At 48.3% G+C, this 12614-nt stretch overlaps 1 protein-coding gene across 8 annotated transcripts in view; it reads right to left on the reverse strand.

Moving 5' to 3' along the window:
• Positions 1–12134, reverse strand: part of ZHX2 (zinc fingers and homeoboxes 2) — a 75627-nt gene extending 63493 nt beyond the window's left edge. For 2 of the 8 annotated variants that reach the window (XM_030493850.1, XM_030493804.1), the window contains exon 1: positions 11442–12133. The gene's annotated coding sequence lies outside the window, so the exon portion shown is untranslated. Of the gene's footprint in view, positions 1–10454; positions 10828–11441 lie in introns of those variants that run through there. The other 6 variants (XM_030493822.1, XR_003992510.1, XR_003992511.1 and 3 more) reach the window with 6 other exon arrangements.
• Positions 12135–12614: the final 480 nt, after the last annotated feature.

Here is a 12614-nt window from a genome sequence, read left to right on the forward strand (position 1 = left end):
AACATCTTAAAGTTGTTATAAATCTTGATTTAAAGACTTTATTACCTTGAACAATTTGAATCACATTAAAGATGTAACTTCACATATGAAGACCCCTGCCAAACCCAGATGTGCATTGGGCTGTTCCTCACCCTCATACCATCTATTTTACATAATTTAAGAATGGATATTTTAAAACCACAGACAAGTTTAAAAAAAAGTTTAATGATTAAAAAAAACCCCTACCCATCTTCAAATGTTTCTTAATCAGCTTCTTATTTTCTGCCTGTTTCATTTAAAAAAGAAGGAAAAAAAAGAGTAGTAAGGTTCTTGATACTTTTCCTCCTCCTGTAGCTGCATTGTAAAAGTTTCAGTACTAAATGTTGTTATACTTGCTGCTTCCAAATTCCTGAGTACTTATTTTTCAACACATCAAATGATTTTTAAACACATCAAAGAGACAAAAGCATTCATGCACTAGCCAAAAATTAATCAAGCTGCAACCCCAAGCAAGCCAAGTGGCCATAGTGAAAGTTGAAGAGTGTTTCAAGATGAGTATATATAGGTTGTAAAAGACCAAGAATAAAGGGTACCAAGTCCATTGCTGTGCAGGCCAGCAATCACGAATTTGAGCAGAAGGGTCTCCTGGCTGATCTGTGCCACAAGTTCAGTGTAGGAACTCTTCTGTAAGATGCTACTGCAGTGCCTAGATGCATAAACCAAACCCAAAGTGACAGTGACCACACAGTAGCAGCCTCCACCCTGCGATTCAATCATGGCAAGAATGAGAAGGAACAAATAAACCCTCCACCTACACAGGCATGAACAAAATACAGTCAGGTTAACAATTAAAGTAAAATAACAGAAGCACTTTGATAAAAACACAAGTCATTTTGAGCAATCCTGTGGGAGCTTCATCTACCAGGGCACTGCTTGTGCCAGTGAGAGGCAAATAGGAAAGGATGCATTGAGTCCAAGGCAGCTAACTGAAAAATGTGATCAAATTCTAACTTCGGCTGCAGAAATCAATATGGAGAGGAGGCTCAGGTATGAATTCAGCTTTCCTGTGCAAATACACCATTTCCAAAATGCAGCAAACTACACCTCACACCGTTGCATACAAGACAACTAAAAGAAAAGGTGAAAGTATGGCAGAGATGGGGTGGTAATCCCTATCCCGCTATCTTCTGTAAGTAAAGCAGTCTGCAAACAGCCACAAATTCTCTGCCATACAGTACCGCATACTGAATATATCTCTACCAATTTTTGGATGCAGCACTGCTAATGTTAAATACCCAATATCCTCCTTGCAAAGTACCTGACACACTTTTCAGGGGTGATTCACATGTAACAGCACATTTCAAAGCAGGTCCCTCATTCCCTAAAGCACAAAGCTCTTTCTCTGTAGATGGAAAGGAGCCTTCCCTGCCCTGCAAGCACCCTGCTGTGGCAGGCTCCCTGCTGGGATGTGGACTGAGCCCTCTGAAGTGATGGCAGAGTGGGAACAAGCAGGTGGGGGAAGAGAGGAAGGAAGAGGGCACCACGAAGAAATTAAAAATGCAAACCATGCTCTCAACAACATACTTTCTCCTAAACTGGTGCTTACCAAGAAGCAAGAGCAGAACAAACAGAAAGGAGTTCAGATTTCAGGAGATTAACTTTAAATCTACTGACTTGGTGCGCTGATCTGCTGATGGAGAAGAGACAGGGCTGGAGCTAAGATCATTGCAATGTATGAGATCTTTTTGGCATAAATAATACCTTGTGACACTCGTCTCCTGGCTCAGATACACACTGAGTGTTTGCATGCTCTCCTGGACCATCACACAGAGGGTAAACATGTAAAAATAAAGTAAAACATGAAAATAAGGTACTTATAGATAAGGCTAAGATCCAGGATAACAGGACAAGCAAACAGAATTTAAGGCACTTCAAGTATATTCAGGCTTGAAAGCAAAATACTTTAGAGAGCTTTTATTTTTTCCCCCTGTATCTGATTAACCGTGGATTTTGAAACTTGTGTTCGCCTTGAACAGTATTTTCCAAACCCCATCATCCCCTCAAAGGCAGGCAGATGAGATGCCAGCAGATACGCAGAGGAGGGGCGTCCTGTAAAACCTGTTTTAGCAACAGCAAAATTGAGGATGCTCTAAGTCTAAAAAAAGAGAAGCTGCCAAGTTAAGAGAAATTAAGAAAACAGTTCCCTCCAAACATATCCTTCATCCTCGTTGCTCCAATTGCTTCAAAACGCACGTGAAGCTTATTCCTTCCTTATGCTGGAGACTTCCAGGCAGATGGAGGAAGGTTAAGGCTTCCTAAGGCAGCAGTTTCCTCTGAATTTACTCATCACCATTTGTACCTGGAAACTTCCAATGTGTTGGGCAAAATCCTGCAGGTCCTCAGTGGCCACCAGCCCCTGCACCCAACATCCTGGCACAGCTGCACCAAGGACTCTGTTGTGTTCGCCATCTCCTGTGCAGCATCCCAACATACCTTCCCTGGTTCAAACACCCCACATGAGGCTTTGTCAGCATCTTATCACTGCTGGCTTCTCAAAGAAAATTAAACCTAACCCTCAAAATGGTAACACATCTACCTGGCAAGATGCCTGTACCTGAACACAGGCTAGGGAGACCTGTTCTTTAGATTAAAGCCCAGGTAAAAGGGCTTCTGGCTCTCAAAAATACCTGGCTGCCAAGTCCTGAGAGATGAGGAACAGATCCCAAAAATCTGCAACTGTGAGGTCATGACTCCTCCTGGTACCAAGCATTACATGACGGTAATGAAAGGCAGCATCATAACTATGACAGCCTGCAAGAGATGCCATGGGGATGCCAGACAGTGACAAGGAAATAAATGAGTGATAAAGAACTCTGTAACCACCTTTGGCTGAGGAAAAGGTGAGTGTTGGTGCAGTGATCCCATGGGTGGGAGTAGCAACAGCCGTGTGGATACTCAGCCACGCAACTAAGCACTCTCCCCAGGAGGAAGGCAAGCATTTGAACAACTTCCTCGCCTTTAAATCATATGGAAATAAACAGGTGTGATCCAATACCGCTCTTCTCAGAAGACCGGGAAGGGGAGTCTAGTTGGAAAAATGCAGAAAAACCTCAGGTTCATGGGAACTGTGATCCTCTGGGATAACCACATCTTCCACAATTTTCAAGAAAACTGTACGGAAGCCCAGGAAGATGACAAGCACCGAAGCCTGTAACAGCAGCGTGCTCCCAGCATATCATTTAAATAAATCAGTTTCTGGAGAGACAAAAGACAAGGAAAAACTCCCTGTGGTGCCTGACAGTTCGTGCTGAAGAGGATGCTGAAAAAAAACAACCCCACAACAAAACATATTTGCTTTAGAGGTGGGAGGCAGGAAGAGAGGCGGGGAAGGCATCTCCTCAGAAACACTTCAGGCCAGAACCATCAGGACTTTCCTTTATTTCTTGCGAGAGTGAATCAGCAGCACTCCGCCAGCAAAGCTCGGCGATGCTGGCACTGTCTGCTTTGTACCGGCTTCCCCCGGCATGAGAGGATCCAGAACCTCCCTGCATCGCTTCCCGGGGCCTCTGTCCCAGCTCTCTTTGAAATCCAACAAAACTTATTAGCTCCAACTGTTTACTAGTGGATTTTCTTCTTGCAGATAAGATTTTTAAAAAGGACAAGTATTTTCCCACTTCTGCTATCTGAGTGAAGTGTAACATGATGTAACTGAAACTAATAAGCATGAAATTAGGTTCATATATATATAAAAATAAGTCCAAAGCTTGGAGAGTGAGAAAAAGGAACACATACATTGGAGGCAAGGAAAGGAGCATGGAGTTCTTGAGAAACACTGGCATTTTATTAAACCCATCTGAGAGTGCCTTTAAGGAGCAGCTCAGAACCTGCTTTTTTTGGTTGCTATTTAAAAAAGCAACAACCAAACAAACACGAACAATGAGATTCTGTTTAAGATGTAAACATATTTTTCCCTATACAGCTTTGCTCACGGGACTTCTTCCTCCACTCATCTGACTGGACATTAGGTTAAATAACCCTGAACTTGGGGCTGCCTTAGTTATGATCACTGACTGCAAACAAGCGAGAAAATCATCTTCCGTTGGTGTTTGGAGCTTTGTTTGTTTGTTTGTTTTAAGCTGCAGTGAGTGAAATATGCAGTTTTAACACTTACTAGAACATTGTGAGAACAATAGACAATTTACGACAAAAGAGAAGCCAAAATTGAAGCCAAAATTGACAGGTAATTTGAGGTTGCAAGTTAAAAAAAAGAAATAAAAATAGTATTTAAGAGGGGAATTAAGGTCAGGACAGGAAGAATGTGGAGACAAAAAGGGAAGGAAAACTAAGATTTCAGGCCCATGGTGGGGCACAGAAACCAGTGAAAGAAGTTCCTGTCCCACCCCTCCTACTGCTTGCATTAAGTTAATCGTTCTCTTTCTTGGTGCCAACTGGGACCACATTGTAAATCACATCACCGAAATACTGCAAGTTAAAAAATAGTGCAAATATATATATATCACTTATGAAAGAAGGGAGTGAAGCAGAGGGTTGCTTCTCACTGATATTGTTTCCATGCAAACCCATAGCTAAGGGGACAGCGAGTGGAGTACCACAAGGGAAATAACTTTGGGTTTCAGCTTTGACACATTTTTCCAGGAGAGGAGATGAATTTAAGGCTCTGGAGGAGTCTCTCAAGTGAACTAGGAAGTCAGATAACACTGGTCTGCAGAGAACTCTGTGATGTGCACAGAGCCACTTGTGTTTGGTTCAGGATGCGCCCGCTCCTGTGCCCCAGAGCCCCAGTGCCTGCTCCTGCAGGGAGGACTGAGCTTAATTTGGGCTTAACTCAAGCAGTAAAAAGGGTTTCCCACAGAGGAGTGCTGATGTGCAGACGTCAAGAGCTGAGCAAGCACGACTGCAGACATCTCTTCGTGGGAATGTCTCATGTCAGGTCTGTACCACTAACTCTTACCATGCGGTTCTATCAGCCCAGGGCAGGATACGACACTGATGAAGCTGTGCTGGCAAAACTCGCACGCAGATAGGCTGTTACACCAGCAAAAGCACATTTTTTGCTAGTGCCACTTATCAAACTCATCAGCCAGAGCCGGGAGGATAATCCTACAACCAGCAAACGTGCCCAAGGAGCAAGCTTTTGATGTGGTTGTGGGATGCTGACCCCACCAAAGCGCTCGTGCACTCCTGGGATCTGAGTACTGGGTGTAATGAAACAGAAAGTAGTCTGAAATATATCTGTGCTCACTTTTTGCCAAAGCCTGTAGTGATGGGATGAGGGGCAATGGTTTTAAACTGGAAGAGGGTAGGTTTAGATTGGACATAAGAAATTTTTTACAATGAGGGTGGTGAGACACTGCAACAGGTTGCCCAGTGAAACTGTGGATGCTCCATCACTGGCAGTGTTCAAGGTCAGGCTGGACGGGGGTCTGAGCAAAAGATGTTCCTGCCCATTGCAGGGTATGTTAGATGAAATGATCTTTAAAGGTCCTTTTCAACCCAAACCCTTCTATGGTTCTATGATTTTATGGATGCTGGGGCTGCCCTTTAAGCCAGACCCCTGGGGGGTGGGCAGCCAGCAAACTTCCTGTGGCTGTGAGATGAAGGGCAGTGTGAGACAGAGAAGACCTTCCTCACTTCAGAGCTTGTGAATGGTGTGGATGACAACCGAGCCCAAGGGTGACCCTGGATCATGGCCTTGCATAACCTGTAGACTATGGCTGGGTGGGGAATCTGCAAATTCCTCCCAGAACGTGTGCAAAAGTTAATTTGAGAGGCAAGCAAGTGATGAGCAGGCTTTGCTTTGCTAGATCAGGTAGGTCCCTGCTGGAAAGTCTGCCCAGGGGCCACAACCTGAAGAGGATATAAACGGTAGATGTAGCTGGGGAACTTGTTGCTGAAGTGGCAACGAATTCCTTGCATGTGCCCTGCTTTCACCACCCGGCATGTACCCTACACACCGGGCTGATCTGCAAAAGCTTGTCAAAGCTCACTGAAATCCCCAACCTTTATGTCCCCCCCAGCTCCCAGTGTGTGATTTCTAACCACGCAGGTGTTACAGATCACTTTCTTCCCCATTTGCTTCCCGACCCTTCCTCCCTTCTCTGTCAGACCTCCAGATGGCAAATGCTGCCCTCTGCCAAGCACCAACACGAGCCTCCCCATAGCCAGCCCTGCTTGGGGCATCACCTGCCGCAGGCAGCTTGGGCACGTTCATCTCATCCACGAATTCAAGGGCATGATGCACTACAACCCATGTCCTCGGCTACCAGAATAACCCCACCCCAGGAGGACTCTTTTAAAGTCCCCTCCTGGTTATCGATGCCAAAACCTCCTTTGCTTGCCTGCGTCATTCTCCCTCTGCTCACTAACAAAACCCACCCATCTGAGGCTTCTTCACTGCTAAATTCACAAAATCACTTCACACATCTCCCTCAGTGTGACCAGATCTCCCAGTTTCACCAGCACACTCAGCACATTGGCCATTTTATGTAAACTCAGCTTAAGGAAAATTCAGTTTTCACTTCAGAAGCAGGTTTTGCCTCTCGCTCCTGAGAAAAGCTTGCTAAGTGCGTTGTCTTATATCCAAACCCACAGCATTTCTTGAAACAACCCCAAGTGCATCTTTTTAAAAACAAAACAATCAAACAACCCTTCTGACTTGCAAAGGTGGTTTTGGGGAGGGAGGGCTGGGTCGGTGGTTTCTGAACTGCCTCCGGATGGTAAGGCTGGAATTGAGCTCTCGTCCCTTCATCTTCCAAGGGCCTGACTCACTTCATTCCCATTTTGCTACATGTTTGCAAACCTCACTCTCAAATACTACCCTGTATGAAAAGTATTTGTAACATTATGGAAATCAACAGCGCTTCTGCCTTTTTCAGGAAAAAACCCAAATTTACTGCTGCCCTGGGAGTGAACAATATCGTGACATCCAGTAAACTTCAGACCTACCTATTTTTGAAGGGTTGATATAACAAACTAACACCACAAATATTAGTTCCAGCTGAAGTGACACATGTAAACACACCTTGACAAAAGGCCAGCAATTACTTTAATGGCTTTAACTTAAAGCCTTCATAGATTTTTGTAATGCCGACTTTTGTTTATTACTTGCTTTCAACAGGAACAGATCATTATGCAGATGTGCATGTTACAAACTTCAGTTTGGAGTAACTTTTAGGGAAAGCACACACTTGCTGTATTATCCTTGTGCTTGAAAGAAAGTTAAAACTACAATTACACTTTCTCCACCTAAAAAGCAAATGCAGCTTTATGGCAATCTGACAGCAATGGTAAAATCTCAGGGAAATAACACTGTCCATTTCTAAACAAATTGTGATCAAAATACTATTTTGATTTATTTTCAGTGGATGTTTTCATTCCTTAAGTGGGAACACTTGAAAATAATTTAGACATGGATCAAAACATCCCAATCAGAGAGACTCCAAATAATACTGCTGAGGATCACCTGAGTTAGAACAAAGCTAAAAGGAATAAAACCTGAACATGTCACACATGCAAATACAGTGATGTCACGCCTGGCATTAAAATCTTCATCTTGTACACGGTTGAGCAAAACCTGCTGTGTTCTCAATCCAGCCTGCAGCAGTTTGAAACTGGTTTGAAAACGTGAGAAGCAGGAACTTTGCTATATCGAATATCAGCTTTCTTTTTCCAACTTTTAATGAAAACTCAATAAAACTCCCCCCTCTAACAAAAAAGAACCAAACGTGACGCTGCCAACTTGAGCTGTCTCATACAATGGATTATTGGTTTTACAGACACTGTTTAGAAATTATTGATTGTAACTAGGGTAAAAAGGAAAAAGAAAGTGGTACTTTGACAGATAGTGGTTGGAAGGAGCACACACCTTTCAAACAGTGACAGCAAAGATGTCCCACGAGACAGAACGCTGACAGGAGAATTTTTGGGGTGGACAGGCAGGACAAATGTAATTTCATGAAGGTGAAGAATCAGGCAGGCTTTGGGCTGATAATTGAGCTATATGCATGTATAGGTGCTTTCCAGCACCGAGTTCATCACAGGTACAAGAAGAGAGGATGAACATGGGAGAGCTCTCGGCCATTCATTCTGCAGAAGCCTGGAAGAGGATAAACACGGCTGCCAAAGTAAAGTAAGGACCAGACAATAACTTTAAAAGTGCTGGTGCTTTTCAGCATTTACATTCTCCCTGATTGCTGGCCAGTACCTTGCTTTCCCTGACCCGGAGATCAATTTGCAATTCTGTGTTTCAAAGCGCTGCAGGGTTCATACAACAGACTGAAGCCACATCTACATGAGAAAGGCTTCAGCAGGACAGGGATACATGACACTGGCAAAGCACTTCAGTCACAGATACCTCTTGAACAGCAAAATTATTCCTCTACTGGTCTAGTAAAACTACGGCAGCACACAGCAGTGCTACTCCACATGCCATTTCCCATACGGCTGCATGCAAGAGGTTTCTGCTAGAGACATCAGACCCCGCTGGTCACACCAGCACCTTCACAACCATCCCAGCCCGACCCAGGAGGGATAAACCCTGCTCTGAGTTTAAAAACAAACCCAAAACCAAACAACAAAAGACAACTAATTGACCAACTACATGTGTATTATTTGTAGGTGAGCTGGATGATGAAGCTGAGAGCGGTAATGATTTACCTTCATTTGCTGTAAAAGAATTACATTGACACATTTGACATTTTAGTTCTCGGCCCCAATTTTGAAAGGTTTTCTTTTTGTTGGGATGACTGTCATTGCTCCACTAAAGGATGTGCTAAAATTCCTTCCTGAACTGGGATTTTGACACCTGTGGGACAAAAGAAGATCTAATAGAAAAGAGCAGTTTTGTCTAGCTGACAGCCTTTCACTGCACCCCCGGCACTGCTGAGGGAGATCCCCCGTGGTGCCAGAGGTGCTGCTCACAAGGCACCCTTGGTTCACTCACTACCCTTGCCTGCTGCTCTCCTCACTGCTGCCTCGGGACCTGCTGGCAGGAGGTGCTGACCCCCATCACCAACTCACCTTCCCACACAGCGAGTCCTTCTCTTCCCTCCCATTCCTACGTCTTTGGATGCTTTTTCCCTTTCTGCTCTCCACCTTCTAACCCCAAACTTTTTGCCGAGTTTCCCCCTGCTCAGCAGGCCCCTCACAAGCTCCCATGGTTTAGAACAAGAGCACCTGCCCGAGAGGATGGGCATCACTACCGGATCTGCCATCGGAGAGGTGCGTGAGCAACCTAAGGGGGGAAGAAATCAGGGCCATGTCCCCTTCCAGGCTGTCTCTCCGTCGGGAGGAATTCCCCTGTGCAAAGTGAACTACAGGGCTCAGGGAAGAACCAAGCAGAAGGATACCCTGAAGTCAGGCAGGCACATCCCAACTCCACTTCCAAGTTTTATTCCTAGCAAAGAGGGGGGAAAAATCTTTGTCTTTTGCTATCTCCCTCATCCCAGAGGGACAGAAGGAAGGAAAAGAAGGAGAGGGTTGTGTGATGCCTTTGGAAAACAGCTAAAACAAAAGGGAAAGTCTCCTCTCCTCACCGAATAAAAGTGGATGCAGCGTGCCACGGGCCGAGTTTCCCCAACCTCCCCATCCCAGGGAAATAAAACGCCACAGGAAGGTGCTGGGGGTGGGGAGGCGGAGCGGGGTGCCCGGCTCTGGCCCCGCCGCGGTCCCGGCGCGGTGCCGCCCGCCCGCAGCTCCCCGCAACCCCCGCCAGCAGCCCCCGAGCCCGGCCACGGCGTCACGGGGGAACCGGCAGCGGGAGGTGCGGGGGGGGAGTGGGGGGGGAGGAAAGGGGGCGGAGAGGAAAAACATAATCACAAATTAAACCAGGAGGAACCGCTGCCAAGTGCGGCCGCGGAGCCACGCGTGGCGGCGGGGCCCCTCCCGCGCCTGCGGCACCCCCGGGCGGCCGCGTCCGTGTGTCCCCCCCCCGCGGGAACCGGCGGCTCCGCTTTAGAGCCCGCACTGACAAAATCGCCCGGCTCGCCTCTACGTAACGCCCTGTCGAAAGCGGACGCCATATTTTGTGTTGCTGATGTCGACATAGACAAACGTAGACATGTTTCACCCCCCCCTCCCCTTCCTCCTCCTGCTGCCTTCCCCCCTTCACCCAAACTTGCGATCGGGAGCGGCGGGGAGCGGGGAGGAGGGCGGGGGGGGGGAGAGGAGGCGGCATGCCGAAAAATTAAACATATAGCGATAAACCATTAAGAGCCCACCCCAACAACGCTCCCGGCTTCCACCTCCCCGCGAACCCCCCCCCTCCGCTTTCCCATCTCCCGGTCCCCGCCGGAGTCCCCGGAACCGGACAGTTTGTGCGGGAGGAAAAGTTGGGTGCGAGCGGCCGGGGCTGGAGCGCCGGCGAGTGCCCGTGTGCGGGGCGGGGGCCGCCGGGGGAAGCGGGAGGTTAAAGGCGGGGGGTGGTGAGAAGAAACCCGCTTGGGAAGTTTTCCTACCTGCGCCCAGGGCGGCGGCACCGACAGTCCCGTGCGGAGCGGCACCGGGGCTCCGCGCGCCGCTCCGCGCCCCTCCGCGCGCCGCCGCGCCAGCCCGCGGGACCCCGCGCCCCCGCCGCGCCGCGCGCAACGCGGTGGGGGAAACACGCGCGCACCGCCACGCGCGCGGCGCACGGGGAGGGGAAAAAAAAACACAAACCCCCCAAAACCGGAGAGAAAAGGGGAGGAAAAAAAGGAAAAAAAAAAAAAAGGGAAAAAAAAAAGGGGGAAAATAATAATAATAAAAAAAAAGAGCCCTCGATCGGTGGGGATCTACGCCAAAACCCACATGATCTCTGACGTCAGCGTGCGTATTTGCATACGATACCACCGCCGGCGCGGCCGCCGGGGTCCCTCGGCGCGGCGGAAAGTTGCGAGCGGGGCCGTGCCCCCCCACCCCCTCCCCGCCCGGCTCCGACCGCTCCTCCTCCGGCTCAGCACCGACGGGTTTACACGCACCCCTTAAACACCCCCCCCCCCGCCCCGAGCTGCACCGTCCCTGTGTGACACCCCCGGCCCGTGCCCGGCCCGGCCGGTGCCATCATTGCCGGTCCCCGCCGCGCCCCCCGGCCCCGCTGCACGGGATCGCCCCGATCCTCCGGGGGTCGCGGTGGGGATGTTGGGGTACGGCTCCTCGGTATAGGAGCTGGGGGAAGTACCCTCGGTCCGGGATGGCGTGGGACGGACCTCCCTGTGTGGGAATGCCAGAGGCTGGACCTTCGTCGTAGGACGTGGGGATGGGACCCCCATCTTAGCGCCCCGCTATCGGGACGGCGGGGGCTGGACCCCGGCTGGATCCCAGTTATCAGGACGGCGGGGTTAAAGCCCCGTTAGAAAGACGGCGGGGGCTGGACCCCCGCTGTCGGGGCGGCTGTGGGATGGTGAGGGGCTGGAGGAGGCTACGCCGCCTCCCTGGGGCTGCCGCCCCTTCGAAGTGGGGCAGATTACCTGGGGAGGTAGGAGGCATTTCTTCATCCTCGGCTTGTGATGGAGGTTTTCCAAGCCAGCCGGTTTTAGTGGTCTTCAGGCGATGGGTGTTTATTGCTTTGCAGAAGGTGGTGTGTATTTCCGAGGGATGCTGCTGTTGCAATCTCTGCTCCTCTGCTGCACCGCGGGAATCCTTCCCCCCATTTAAAACTGTCGCTGAACTCTTGTACCTCTTTGCCTTTCTGCCAAAGAGATGTAGACAGATAGGACCCAGGCTATTTTCTCTTTACTTCAATGAATTAATTAAAAGAAATAATTTACCGATTGTATCTTGCTACTAGATAGCAGATCTTCCAACAAGTCCAGGCTGATAGGATTTACGAGTAGCATAATCTCACCGTAACTTCAGGGGTGTGCTATCTGCCATGCGGTGTCTTTGATTAGGTCGCATTAAATCAATCTTTTAATTGTAGAGTTAAAGCTACAAAGGCTTTGAACATCCACTTGCTCTCGCCTTGCCCCGGATCACCAGCGTGCGGTCAGAGCCGGGCTGCAGACCTCGACCCACCTGGGTAACTTCTTTGGGCAACGTTTTCTTTCCCTATCCTGTGTAGGGCTGGGGACTGGCTGGTAGGAGAGTGTCAGCAGAGGAGCTCCAAGTTATTGCAACTGAATAGTCGCGGAAGAACGTAAATATGTCAAAGCAGTGTCAAGAGATTTCTTTGCAGGGATACCCTTATCTGAGTAGGCGTGTTTTTGACTGCCTGACTGAGTACAGTCTCTGCAAGTATTTGATAACAGAATAGATTCCTTCCTCGCTGCCACCAGCTCCGAGATTTCCACTCACTTTTCCTCTTCTTAGCTGCTAGGAAGGGACAAGCATGGGCATCCTCTCCGCACCCGCTGGACACACAGAAGATAACCATTAGAGCTTGCTGATGCTCATGGACCTCTGGGGGTTTTTAATGGAAATTCCTTTTTTGTTATAAATACTACAGAATTTATTTTGTTTAACTCTTCAGTAGCTGTTCAGCCCTGGAAATGTTTCTGAATTTTGAATGCCTGGGAAAGAAAGAAAGAAGGAAACAAGCAAAAACCAAACCTATTTTAGGGGGCAAAAATATTTCCCCCAGGACACTCTTTTTTCCCTACTGTCTCAAATACCGTTTCTATGATTTGGAAAACAAAGAAAAG

This window comes from Strigops habroptila, chromosome 1 (assembly GCF_004027225.2).
Source record: "Strigops habroptila isolate Jane chromosome 1, bStrHab1.2.pri, whole genome shotgun sequence".
Taxonomy (NCBI): Eukaryota; Metazoa; Chordata; class Aves; order Psittaciformes; family Psittacidae; genus Strigops; species Strigops habroptila.